The sequence below is a fragment of the Battus philenor genome, unplaced genomic scaffold, assembly GCF_028537555.1.
Source record: "Battus philenor isolate CCGP_79_NKW_IND1 unplaced genomic scaffold, ilBatPhil1.0.hap1 SCAF_16, whole genome shotgun sequence".
NCBI lineage: Eukaryota > Metazoa > Arthropoda > Insecta > Lepidoptera > Papilionidae > Battus > Battus philenor.
Genome location: NW_027181678.1, coordinates 918,698 through 932,253, shown reverse-complemented (window position 1 = coordinate 932,253; position 13,556 = coordinate 918,698). Strand labels below are relative to the sequence as shown.

Below are 13,556 nucleotides of genomic sequence, written 5' to 3'. Positions count from 1 at the left end.
GAGCGATCTTTTTACTCTTTTTCTGTTTATTTTTTTGAATATGCATTTTGAATTATATAAATGGTAGTCTGATAATGTTTTGGGGAGTTTTATTAAAACAATTTAAATCCGAAAATCTATCGAAACTTTTGTATTGGAAGATTTTTAAGATACCTTGTAAATATACTATGGACGCTCTCAATTTTTTACAATTTATTATAATTATTATAAACGTAACAGTTAGCGAATAAAAGATAAAAAATATTGTTGTTATAATAACGGCTAAGGAATAGGAAACGGGAAATTTGAACGGTTTAGCCGATTCCGGGGCTTTCCACCAAGCGTATCAAGGTTGTGTGTTTTACACTAAAGGCTCGTGTATATAAACATAAAAAATTATTCCTTTTATCGCATTTCTGTAATTTTTTCTTCTTTTTTATTTATTAAATCTATATACATACAGGCATTAGCGTGCGTGCCTTTGTTTTTACTTTAACAGTTAATATTTTCGTATTAAAAAAAAAAAACTTTTTTTCTTTCATTGGTTTGTATTATATTAACCTATTATATGGGAATTTTACTATTTTTTTATATGTGAAATTTAATAAATATTTTTTTGGAATTTTAAATTTATTATCCGTTTCAAGTTCTCTAACATTATCTTATGAGTTATAAAAAGTAAAATTTAGTAAAAAAAAAAAACTTTTTTATCTATACTCTTAAGGCTAATCTATCATTCAATGGTTTACATTCGTAATGCAATCAATTAACAAAAGTTTGTTAGGTAGACGGCCGAATCGAATTTCCCTGATTGAACACTACGATTCGTGAAATACTTTTTTTAACTGCCATTGTAGTCGTTAATTGGGTTATTTCGACTCTATAGTACTGTGAATAGTGTGTAAATAGTACAAAATATTTGTTTTTACCTTCCACATTTCCTTAAATTATAAGCGTAGGTGTCTTCTAGCTCTTCTACCTTCTAGATTTCCGACAACTGTTAGCATTAGCGTTTTCTAGCCCTTTTACTTTCTATATTTCCGACAACTACAAGCGTAGACGTCATCTACATCTACTACCTTCTACATTTCCGACAACTATAAGCGTGTCTGTCAGCCCTTCTACATTTCTGACTTGAAAGCGTAGGCGTCTTCTAATCCTTTTATATTCTGTATTTCCGACAACAGTACGCGTAGACGTCTTCGAGACCTTTACCTTCTACGTTTCCGACAACTACAAGCGTAGGCGTCATCTAGACCTACTAACTTCTACATTTCCGACAACTATAAGCGTGCCTGTTAGCCCTTTTACATTTCTGACTTGAAAGCGTAGGCGTCTTCTAGCCCTTTTACATTCTGTATTTCCGACAACAGTAAGCGTAGACGTCTTCTAGACCTACTACCTTGTACATTTCCGACAACTATAAGCGTGCCTGTTAGCCCTTCTACATTTCTGACTTAAAAGCGTAGGCATCTTCTAGCCCTTTTACTTTCTATATTTCCGACAACAGTAAGCGTAGGCGTCTTCGGAGCCTTTACCTTCTACGTTTCTGAGATTTACTTTTAATTATTTTCCTTCTTCTTCTTCTCGAGTCTTGACCTCCTCAACAATGCTGTTCCACCTCGCTCTATTCTTCGCCGTTTTTTGCCAAGATGTCTTATTTCCGATACTCTTTAGATCTTCCTCTACACTATCTTCTCCCGGGTCTTCCTCAGAGACTTTTTTGTTGCGGAGTTATATTTGAGATGGTCTTAACAGCTCTAGTTCGTTGTGACTTGCAGAACATGACAACCGTTTTGTTTTAAATCAAATCGTTTAACTGGTTTATCCTTTACACAATACACAGTTATCTTCTCGTGTCTGATCAAACAATTGTTTTCTAGATTCAATTTATTTGTTAAATTTAAATTTTCAATCAGCAATTTAGGTGATTTTTTTGTTATCGTCGATAAGGTGTTTCTGTTTATAATTTTTAAAAGGTGTCTATTGGAAAATAAAGAATGTATTACTAGACGGTTCTAGTAAACTAGGGTCACAACACGAATACATTCGAAATTAGAGAAACATCGCGTGCAGACACAGAGATAATCAGATACATTATATTTTTAAACAGTGTCAAATAAAGTTCATCTTAATTTTAAAACACTATGCGCCCGTCACGGGAATATCGCGGTACAAGGCAAAAACAATGTAGTGTTTTTGCTGTATTGTTTGCTTAATAGAATGATTACAGTACCATTAATTGTGATTAAAGAAAGATTTTATGACGTAAATGCATCTACATCTGCATTCTATTAAGAAATAATAAAGATATTGTATCGTTAACACAATTTTACAGATGTCAAGACCAACAGAAAGTTTTACGACTATCTTATTTTAATAGAATAAGGCGTTATTTCGCGGAAGTCAATCCTAAGTAAGAAAGGAACTAATATATAGCTACTTCCGCTATGGAGCGGTAGTCGTGCAATAAATTGCACCGCCCGCCAGCCCGCTGATAAATGCGCGTGCGGTAAACAATGCAAAACATCGAGTTTGGCACTGGTCGGTCTAACATCTTCTGAGGATGCCCCGTGGAGGGGTGAAACACTTGTAGAATAGATTAACGGTGGTAGTTGTGTTTTATCAGTGGGCTGGCGGGCGATGCACTTCATTGCACGACTACTGCTGCATAGCGGAAGTAGCTATATATTAGTTCTTTTCTTAACTATCTTATTGTCAAAGTACACTGTAGACTGATGGTACCTAAAAGGTCCTGGGGGTAACGCGACGGTAGACGCGGTGTGGATAGGTCTTCCGTAAGGTAGATTGCCTTTACAGTCAAGGTGGCAAGAAGTTGCTGAATGCGAACAGTGATGTTCTAGACATGGCAATGGGCGCCTATTGCTTGATATGATGACGACGTGATGATAAGATTCATCATCAAACAATAATAAACTGTTCCAAATTTTCTGCAGTTAGTGTGAAACGAAGCTAAATATCCTTTTAACCGGTGATCGTAATTAAATGGCGTTAATTGCTTTTAATTCCGATTTTAAATCCTTGCTGCCAAATGCAAAAGATCATTGTAAATTAGTCTTTATGTGTATTGAAATAAAGAAAAAAGAAACTGTAAGAACGTGTTTGCTTGTCCTGTGTCCGGGAGATATGCGTCGTTAATTCGACCGGCACGCTATAAGTCCGGTACAAATTTTTTTCTCGATTCGAATCGAATATTTTGTTGATTTCTCGATTTATCGATTCACTGTTACCTATATTATTCATATACAATTTAGTTTTTTTAACAAACACGTATGTACTTAAACATTACTCAAGACATTTATTTCTGTATAACCTGACTTAGATAAGAAACAGTACATAAGAGATACGATTACGTAATTTTAACAAATTTGACATTCTGGATGTATGATATCATCGCTCATCATATTTCTAGAACATTCTAAAACTTTAAACAGATCGAAAATACAAGTCTTATATTACTTATACGTAAAAATCAAAACTATAAGTAGAAATATATCTCCAATGTGCAGTGAAAGCCTACAGATTAAATTTTTCACACTTTAGTAAGTATAACAATGTTGCCACGGACAAAGAAAGAAAAATTTGTAAAGAAATTTGTGGGTAGTCAAATATTTTTGGTTCAGTCAAAAACCTACAATATTTAGTACATGTGCCCATACCATGCCCGCGGTGGATATCTACTCTCCATAAATATAACAATAGAATTTGTCCAATTATTTCCGAGATATAAAATACCTGAAATGTGACATTTAATATCCCGAGAAGGTCGCCCAGCATTGTTAGTTATAATATAGAGACATAAGTAAACGATATCTTTCGCAAAGCAGTCATAAATACACTACACCAGAGTTTCCCAAATTTTTTTGTGTCGTAGACCCCTTGCCATGTTTTTCCGTGTTGGGTAGACCCCCTACTTACCTGATATTGATTTTCTGTAAATTTCTAACTATAGTGAAGTTATCCACTATCGTGGACCCCCATTTTCATTTCATGGACCCCCAAAATTTTTTTTCGCTGACGTAGACCCCTTGCAGGTTGTCATAGACTCCTAGGAGTCGATATAGACCACTTTGGGAATCACTGCACTACACTCTACACACGTATACATTCCGGTAGAGTAAAACTAAAATAACGATCCTGTAAATTTTTAACCTTCCAAAACCTTCAGTGTCGTAAACTTAATTTAGATGAAACTGTAAAAGCCTTCGAGCTAGCAGCAATTTTACCAACTATTTTGTGTAAAGCCTCACCATAGCCTTTCTATAATTACGCCCCTTATGTAACATTCATATTTATTTACATTAAAGAAAAAACGTTACACTAGTGCCCAATTTCGGGTTGTGCCCCTTAATAATAATATTGCCAGGCGTCACGTTCAGAAACACTGGTCTACATAAGAAAAGGACCAATATTTAGCCACTTCCGCAATTGCAGTGGTAGTCGTGCAACAAAGTGCACCGCCCGCCAGCCCGCTGATAAATGCGTATGAGAGTCCTTATTGACTCTGTGTTTGGCACTAATCGGTGTTACATAACTCCTGAAGATGCCCCGTGGAGGGGCGAAACACGTGTTGAGTTATTTGACAGTGACGGTTGTGTAATTCGCTTTGTTTGCCTCGTCTTAATAATAACAATAAAAAAGTTTCAAATTCAAATACAAGTCCCAATTACGTATCATAATAATTACTCGATAGCAATTCAATTAAAGCTAAATCCGTTAAGATAGAAAAAAAACATTATCGATAGAAATCTGTGATTTGAAATTGATTAACCCAATCGCTATGTAAACACCGAATAAGGTCGGTCCAAATGAATCGTATTGTTTCAAATTCGCTCCGCATTGCGCTAGGGCAATTTGCATCAAGTGAAACAGAACAACGGGCACAATGGCTTGCGCAAGAGGGAGGAGAACTGTCGCAGGATGTTGCCGAGGCACTCCGACCTCTTGTAATATCCGATATCAATTGACATGAATTAAAATGTAATAAAGATTCCATTTTTAAAACCTTCATATATCTCATTGTTATAATGGAACTACTATTTCAAAATGTTGCATCATTTTTGGCTATCTACAGTAGCATAAATATGATCAGTTCTATCAAACTTATTTAGGTACAACTAAATAAATTGCATTTTTTCCATCAATGTAAACACATCTTTATGTTGTTTTAACTAGTCAATGGAATTATGGTTGCATTTTCTAGTATCACGCATATATATTTACTGTCCAGAAAATACAGTACAGTCATGATCTAAGAATAGTTAGTCATTAATAAATTAGGATGACGTGATATATATATATATACAAAATTAATAATTTACGACGTTATAGTTCACGGGAAATAGTTGGATGCTCAGAACAAGAACGGTCGTCGTGACGATTTTTGGGAAAAGCCTATACCTTGCAATGGGCGATCATAAACTGAAACAAATGACAATTGTTTTAAACAAAGTATTGTGGTCATAGTGCCTACTAATACACGGATATAAATGATAAAAATTAGACTAAATAAATTCGACCTGATTGAAGTAACACTTGAAGTTGAAGTAAACCTTTGTTCTATATTTGCAAATGTTTCTAAATCACAGTTACAACGCACTCAATTGACATAGATCACAAATTTATAGCCTTGTACATTTGAATCGATTTTTTCACGATTGCAAATAAACAAGCGGATTGGTTTAATAGGACTATCTGTTTGTATAGGTCAATATATTTCGTATGTAGCTTATTCAGACAGCGTGCGCGCACGTATCCTTGACTTTGTGCCAATTGCGATCGCATCAGTCTGTCGTGAGCCTTTTAAATGGTGTCATTAGTCACGGCTTGGCACGCTCCCGACTATTTGTGACTCGCTAACTATCCAACTTGAGACCTCAATACGATTGCTAATTTCTTGATTACCCTCGTAGTATAAACACGTCACTCGTACTTGTTGATTCAATTAAATATTAACTAAAATAATATGACTTTTAATTTTATTTAATGTGAAAATATTTCATATACAATATATCGAAGAATAGTTAGTTATAAGAGTGAAAAATCGTCACTGGCATATATAAATTCATATAGATTTCAAACTTAAACTGAAAGAAAGAGTGTAAGGCAAAGTATTTGCCTTGTGGTACACCTTTTAATAAACTAGCTTAACAAAATTTTCTTTTAAGATAAAAATAACTCCTCATAAATATTTGTAAACCGAAGGCTTTTAGGGACAAAAGGTTCTTGAATGGTGACCACGAGACGGTAGAGACGTTGATTGTCCCCCACTAGGTCAAGGCAGCAGGAAGTCGCTGGATGTGAACAACGGCAGGCATTACAGTGAGCGTATATCACCTGATATGGTGATGATACGATGATAAAATTGTCGTGCACTTTGTTGCACGACTGCCACTGCATGTGCGGAAGTGGCTAAATATTGGTCCTTTTCTTACATATGTAATTGTTATCATTTATGCCATACGTTCACAGTTGGACATAGAACTTAGTTATTCGTTTCCAATAGAAACTGTAGAAAGTTGCCTGCATCCAATATATTCTAACGAACTTAACCATGAAATAATTCTTCTATCTATATTGTGGTAGACTAAACTGAATACTGGCAGTTTGAAAATTTAAATTAAGAACTATCGAAATTATCACAACGATAAACATCGGTTACAACAATAGGGCAACGCGAAAGATCGGTCATGGCTTTTGAATCTGTAACGAAGCGTTGGAAAACGAGAGCGTTACTCGATTCGAAGTCCGTAAAATCACCGGCTGCGAAACATCGAAAGGTTTCCAAATAATAAAAAAAAAAACATAAACAATACTCAATTTGATTGATGTTGTTAAAAGTTAGCTAACACACTTGTACTCAGTACACTAGCTTCATCCGCGACTTTAAGTTTGGACCTCTCGTAATTATAAATTGAAAGATGTCAGCAGAAGGAAGTCCAATTTTTTATTAACTTCCATTGCATTCTTAAGTTCTTTTTATACTTTGCGTATGTGATCCAAAATGCACATATATATGTATATAAATATACCAGGATTCGTTGACATAATTAAGGCTGCATGGAGATTTTTAGAGATGACCTGTCCCTTGCAGTGGAGATCCATCGTCTGAAAAGAAGATATAACATAATATAGAGTGAGATAGAGTGGCCATCGTAAGATGAAAAGAAACATGCTTCACATTAAATTATCTGACAAGGACAACAATATTAATATCGAGAAAAAAACTACTACAATTGATGTGAGGAAATGAGTGAGACTACTCACGTGACATTGAACAGAACACGTCTGCAAGAACAACACCAGTCGGGCAAACAGAGTGGATGCCAAAGAACAGTCAAGAAGAAGAGGATGACCAAATAAAAGGTGGAACGAAACCTTTAGCCAGAAGAGGACCCTTATGACTGCGAGAGGCATGGAATCGTGATGAATGGAGGAGTTCAGGGAAGGCCTATGCCAAAGAGACTACTATTACTTAGGAGTAAAAATGAAAGCCATTTTTATTTTTCTTTATTTGTGCAAGTTCATTGATTAGAGGTATAAAAGTTTTATTATATCCAAACATTCCATTTTAAGCAGTGTTTCCAACGTGGAGCCCACGCCCCACAGTGGACTATTTCGATTGTTAAATGGGGCAGTTTGAAATTTGACTCAATACGAATTTAACCCTTTCGCTTCACAATGGAACAGAACACATGTCTGGCTAAAATATTCACTTGGCACGAGGGATTCTCAGAGCACCTTTACAGGTTTAAACTCAAAGGGAGTACTTCGAATATCTGTGACCCAGCAGTGGACCAGACTGTGGTGCAAGCAAGTTACTTGCTGTCCCGTATATGGAGAGCTTAGAGTGGCTTGCAAAGTGAAAATGGGGTGCGGCAACATCGCTTCCCTTTTGAAAGAGCAGATCCGCCACATTTTCTTGCGGTTTTGTTACAGGGTGGTGGGTGACGTAATTAGAGATAACAAAACCTTATAACAGGTAGTATGGCAAGGGATGGAAGGCGATGCGTGCATGTAATGTAGAATATATGCTAAACGATAGAGAATATGAAGGATGAAAGAGTGAATAAAGAGAGAAATTGTGAAGGATGAGAGATGGAATAAAGAGAGAAATTTTGCAAGATGAAAGAGGGAATAAAAAAAGAAATTGTGAAGAATGAGAGAGGGAATAAAGAGAGAAATTGTAAAGGATGAAAGAGGGAATAAAGAGAGAAATTGTGAAGGATGAGAAAGGGAATAAAGAGAGAAATTGTGTAGGATGAGAGAGGGAAGGTGAAAGTTGGAGGGTGTATATCCCTGTACCGAAAACAAGATGCGATAAAATAGTATTTTTAAAATAAAAAACATACACTATAAATAGGGGACTAAGATTAGGCATGGAGGTAAATAGTTTGAAAACACTGATTTAAAGTAATCACTATGAATCATGTTTTATTAATTTATTTGCGATAAATGCTCCTTGTCAAGTTATATACTCCTAGCAGAACAAACTCGGAAACACTTTTTCTTACTATATCATTACAGTTTTTTTTATTCTGAAATCATTTATTTTTAATTGACAGCAATTGATCTATAAATTATACACACCATTATATCTTTTACATATAATCATCCTGTATATGACATTGACAAATCATAGTGGAATTTTTTTTTTAAATTACTTTTATATTTCATTGTCGTATAAAAAGCAATAATCAGTTGGATATCTTGGGAACCTGAACTACAAACGGTGTAATAGTGAGCGGTCATTGAGGAAGCGACAAAAACGTGTGAAGGTGTATCAATTGCCCTGCTCCAATTACGGTGCCCCAGCGATCCCCACCACACGCTTCAGCATATACGTTCACACATCATTAGTATCAAATGCAAGATGCTATATGGAATTAGAAAAGCCTTTTTTGTGCAATCGAACATAGAAAGCATATTTCTCGACCTTATTTTGTCTAGAAAAAACAAATTTCACTTTTCAGTTCGAAGATAAATTGTTAAACAAGTACTAGAAACCATTTAGGTTACTAAAACAAAACGTTAGGTTAGGATTATTAAAAATTGAGTGGAATGATTTAATAAAAAAGTAAATATACATTATAAATACAAACACGATGCATTTAAAAAATTAAACACGTTAATTTTGAATTAAACTGAAAATCTTTTGTTGTATTATATTGTTATGATAATTTTAAACAACCAGAATATGTTCTGGTTGTTTAAAATTGACAGACGTCCTCTGTTTTAGCTATGAATAATCATTTCGAAATTAATAAAAAGGCAATTCAAAACCGTAGTGTTTATTTTAATGCAATCAATTATATTTTCGTATACGTAACTAAAAGTGGAACATTGCAAGGTATATAGATAAAAGATGGACGTTGGAGATGGATATATGATGAGAGAAGTCAAAGGTAAAACGGTCGAAATTTCGCAACAGCCCGAGGTGATGTCATGTCACCACCGAAACATCAGCGGTGACCATCGACTCTGTTCGCACGGTCGCTCGACACGAATTATATTCCTATTGGGAGCATACCCAAATTGCTACACGGCACGCGAACTTAAAACAACTCCACGGATATTTTTTGAGAACGTGAAATAAGGATGCACTATTTCATATCGATAATCGATGTCTTAAATCGATTTAAAATTTCAAGTTAAAAAAAAAAAAAACATTTTCTATCACAAATATATAGCTGGTGGACGACAGCAAGTATTTTTGTCTTACCTTACACTACTTAACTAAGTACTGTCCAAGTAACAAATTTTGCAGGTACTAAGAAACAGTACATAGAGGGCGCTTAGCCTGATGCTTCTATTAATGTAGCGAATCTCGAAGGTTCTAGAAGTTTTGGCTCAAGTTTCCTACATACAAAAGTTTCAATAGATTTTGTGGCTCAAGCTCTTGGATCGTAAAAGCGGAGCCTTCATGGAGTAACTAAGTCTAAGGTTCCCCCTTTGATACAACCTTCGGTAGAGTTGTCACTCGTTGATGAACAGATGTCTCTACCGCTCAATATTCGTTCATATTAAATCATTGATTTTGTTACTTGTATACGTAAAAAATACCAGAAAAATCCAAATGGAACTAGTATCAAATAATCTATAATGGTATATATGACAAGATGCGTAGACAAACAAAAGTAACCGATATAGCCCAACGGATTAGCTAGGTGAAGTCACTTATACTCGGAATGCTGCTGTTCCTAAAAGAGTTCATGAACCCCAAGAGCAGCACAGGACATCCAATCACAACACAAGGAGCTGGATATAGGCCGCTTCCCACCAGTCGTGTTGGAAATTTATGAAGAAGGCCTGTGTTTAGCTGTGAGAGTTCTAAGGCTTAAATTATGATGATGAAACAACAGCTGCAAGAGTTTTAGCATCCCAATTGGAGAATAGCACACGACAAATTTAATCGATGATACGTATCGATGTATTGTAAACCATCTCGATTAAGTATGTTGTTCAGTATCTACCCTGTTCTTCTCAGAAGATCAACATTCTTAACTCAATCCGTGACTGAATAAACTGGTATTTTCACGTTAAAATCGGTAAAAAAAAGGTTTTAGGTAGGGCTTTTAAGGTAAACGGTTTTTTAAACGGTTTTATTTGATACCCATATTGTGGTGGTTGTGGAAAAACATGTACCTAGTCCGCCATATTGGAACGGCGTTAATCTTGAATTTTAAATTTTGACATAATCATCGTGTTTTACTAGTGTAGCCCTTTCATTTGATACCCATATTGAGGGGGTTAAGGAAAAATACGTAATTCGCATTTAGTATCGGCGGCCATCTTAGATTTATAATGATATTGATTTTATTACATTGTATTGTCATCTAAATTAAATGTGTGTACCAAATTTCAGATCAATCTGACAACGGGAAGGTGCTTAAATTTCGATTTCTAATTTTGATCCAAATAAATTCCGTACGGGTCGAACCAAATGAAACCGTTTAAATAAAAATATCGATATTAATATCGATATATTCACAACACTAGCGCAAAACGTTTCGTAACACTGGCCAGCAATAAATCATCTCTACTAATTTGTTTTTAAAAGTTTAAGGAGGATCGTTTGCGTATTGTTCGAGTGGACAAAGACAGTGGCGCCGTGCCGCCATTGTGCGGCACGTAAAGAGCCGCCGACGCCATCCGCAATTTGTCAACCGCGGTAGCGGGAGAAAATAAAAGTGTTGCCATTAGCGAGACGCAAATTAATTGGATTGTTGCCATATAATTAATCGGAACTATTTAAAGCTCCGAACGCCGATTAAATACGTAATTAGATATTTTACTGCAAGGCTTCGTAGTGGATTGAATTAATTTAAACCATATAATAGTCTATAAGGGACATACAAGAGATGTCCTTCGGAATAGCGGTGATGTTGTTTTGCTATTAAAAATATTAACACCATCCCGTATAAATTTATATATACCTTTTTTTTGCTTTCGGGGGGGAAATCTTTCGAACGTCCAAGATGCCTCGCCTCTGGGGGGTGGACAGGGGTATGTGGGGTACCTTTCGAACTGATTGAGTCATCTCCATTTCTTTATAGAACTACTAGGCGCAGGCAAAAGTTTCATCCATACGTTGTTGACATACCAAAAAGTCGAATTAAACGTTTTGACGGCTCATTTTTGGTGAAAGTCCCCAAGATTTGGAACGACCTGCCTGGGTCTATTTTCCTGATGGGTTTAACTCTGGAGCCTTTAAGAGTAGAGTGAACAGGTTTCTTTTGGATGGGCGTGTACTACCTTCGTCTTCATCTACACTTTCCATCAGGTGAAATAGAAGTCAGACATCTATTGCATTACAACTAACTGTAAGAAAAAGCGTTTTAAAAATTCAGATATTACAAATTATAATAAATTTATGTTTACTTTCTATCCATGCAGATTTTATAATGCTAAAATTTATTAGCCTGTCATATTCCACTAGAGAAAATAAATTAACGTGTGATATTTGAAAATGATCACATTATACAGAGTGATTGTTAATTTGTGTAAAAACTTTTAAGCTTTTGCTGACTAATGATCTAATAATCACCCTGTATTTGTACCAAAAGTATTATCATGTTTTTTAAAAATATAAACTATGGACTATACCCTTCTTGTTACCTTTAACGATTACAGAAGACATATTGAATGACAGCCTAGAAGTTCTTAGTGGAGGGTATGCCAGTTTATTTCATAAGGCGTCTATCTAAGTGATCTAAAAACTTTTCGGTCTACTAATCCAGTGAAAATAACTTATGTAACGCCTACACTAAAACTAGCTAGAGAGCCTTCGAGTTAGGTTACTTGATGAGGTCTAGTATAAAAGCCTTAAGCACTCATATAGTAAATGCCAACTGACAGAATTTGTCAATGACAGATAAAAAAAATTCTGCGTTTTAAATTTCGAATTAAATGATTTATTGTTAAAAAGTGATTTGTCAATAAATATTCTTATCTGTTTTAATGCCTAAATTAAAAGTTCATTAAGAAAATTAAAATTTTTGACACATTATGTATTTATATAAATTATAGTTCTTTTATCATCATGATCTATAATTAATATCTTTAAATGAAAGAATGTAGATATATAAATATATTATGATATACTGTTCTTAATTAATATTTCTCATATACATATATAATACTATTTTAAAAATCACTGTAAATTCTTATAATGCAAATAAATTTGAATGTCCCATTGTCTATAGTAATATACAAAATTTATTAGACTTTTTATTTGTGTCTACATACATTTATGTATACATTTTGTATGTTAATTAAAGAAATATCATAACGCACATAGGTGTAGCATAGCGGAAGTGTGGACTGAGACATGCGATCGTGAGTCGCAGATTCGATTCCCGTGATAACAAACCCACCGGCTAAGCGTGGCGATTATGTTATATTCCTCCATAAATATTTATGGGAGAGAACCATGCTTTATTGTGGGTGTCTATGGGTTGAAACGAAGACGATACAGAAGAACATTTGATCTTCGGGTAATTTCAGACCAAATATCACAGAGAGATTTTAACGCTGCAAATAAATAGTTATAAATAGTAATAAATGTGTCTATATTGTCGTATATGTTCATAAACAATATTTATAAGAACTTTGACTTGTGTATAGAACATATTAAATGCTCATTTAATATGTTAATTAATTATATAATGTATGAAGAAGAGATACATAATTTTTAAAAATCGATTTTAATAAAATTAAAATTGGTATGCTCTTGTCTTATATTTTTTGTATCGTTAATCGTCTTTATTAACAACGTATACATTTGAAATATATAATATAAAATCCGGTAATAAATCATCTTGTTGTCGTTCCAGAAACTTCGAAACATCTTTTGTTTCAATATCGCCATATGCCTATAGATTAGTCTACTAATCTTACGTTGATTTCTGATTGATTCTGTTGATTCGTCATTCCTCGTCGCTCTTAAAGCTGAATTTAAATAAATTCTCCTCTTCATATCAAAGCAATGTACCGCTCAAGGTACTAGAAGTACCGACTATTCTACGTTCAAGCTAGGGTGAGTGGATAGGAGAGGC

General features: G+C 34.7%; 1 protein-coding gene across 1 annotated transcript in view; it reads left to right on the top strand.

The window, feature by feature from the left end:
* LOC137919294 (knirps-related protein-like) overlaps positions 1–13,556 on the top strand; it is a 113,844-nt gene that overhangs the window by 82,851 nt on the left and 17,437 nt on the right. The window lies entirely within an intron of this gene.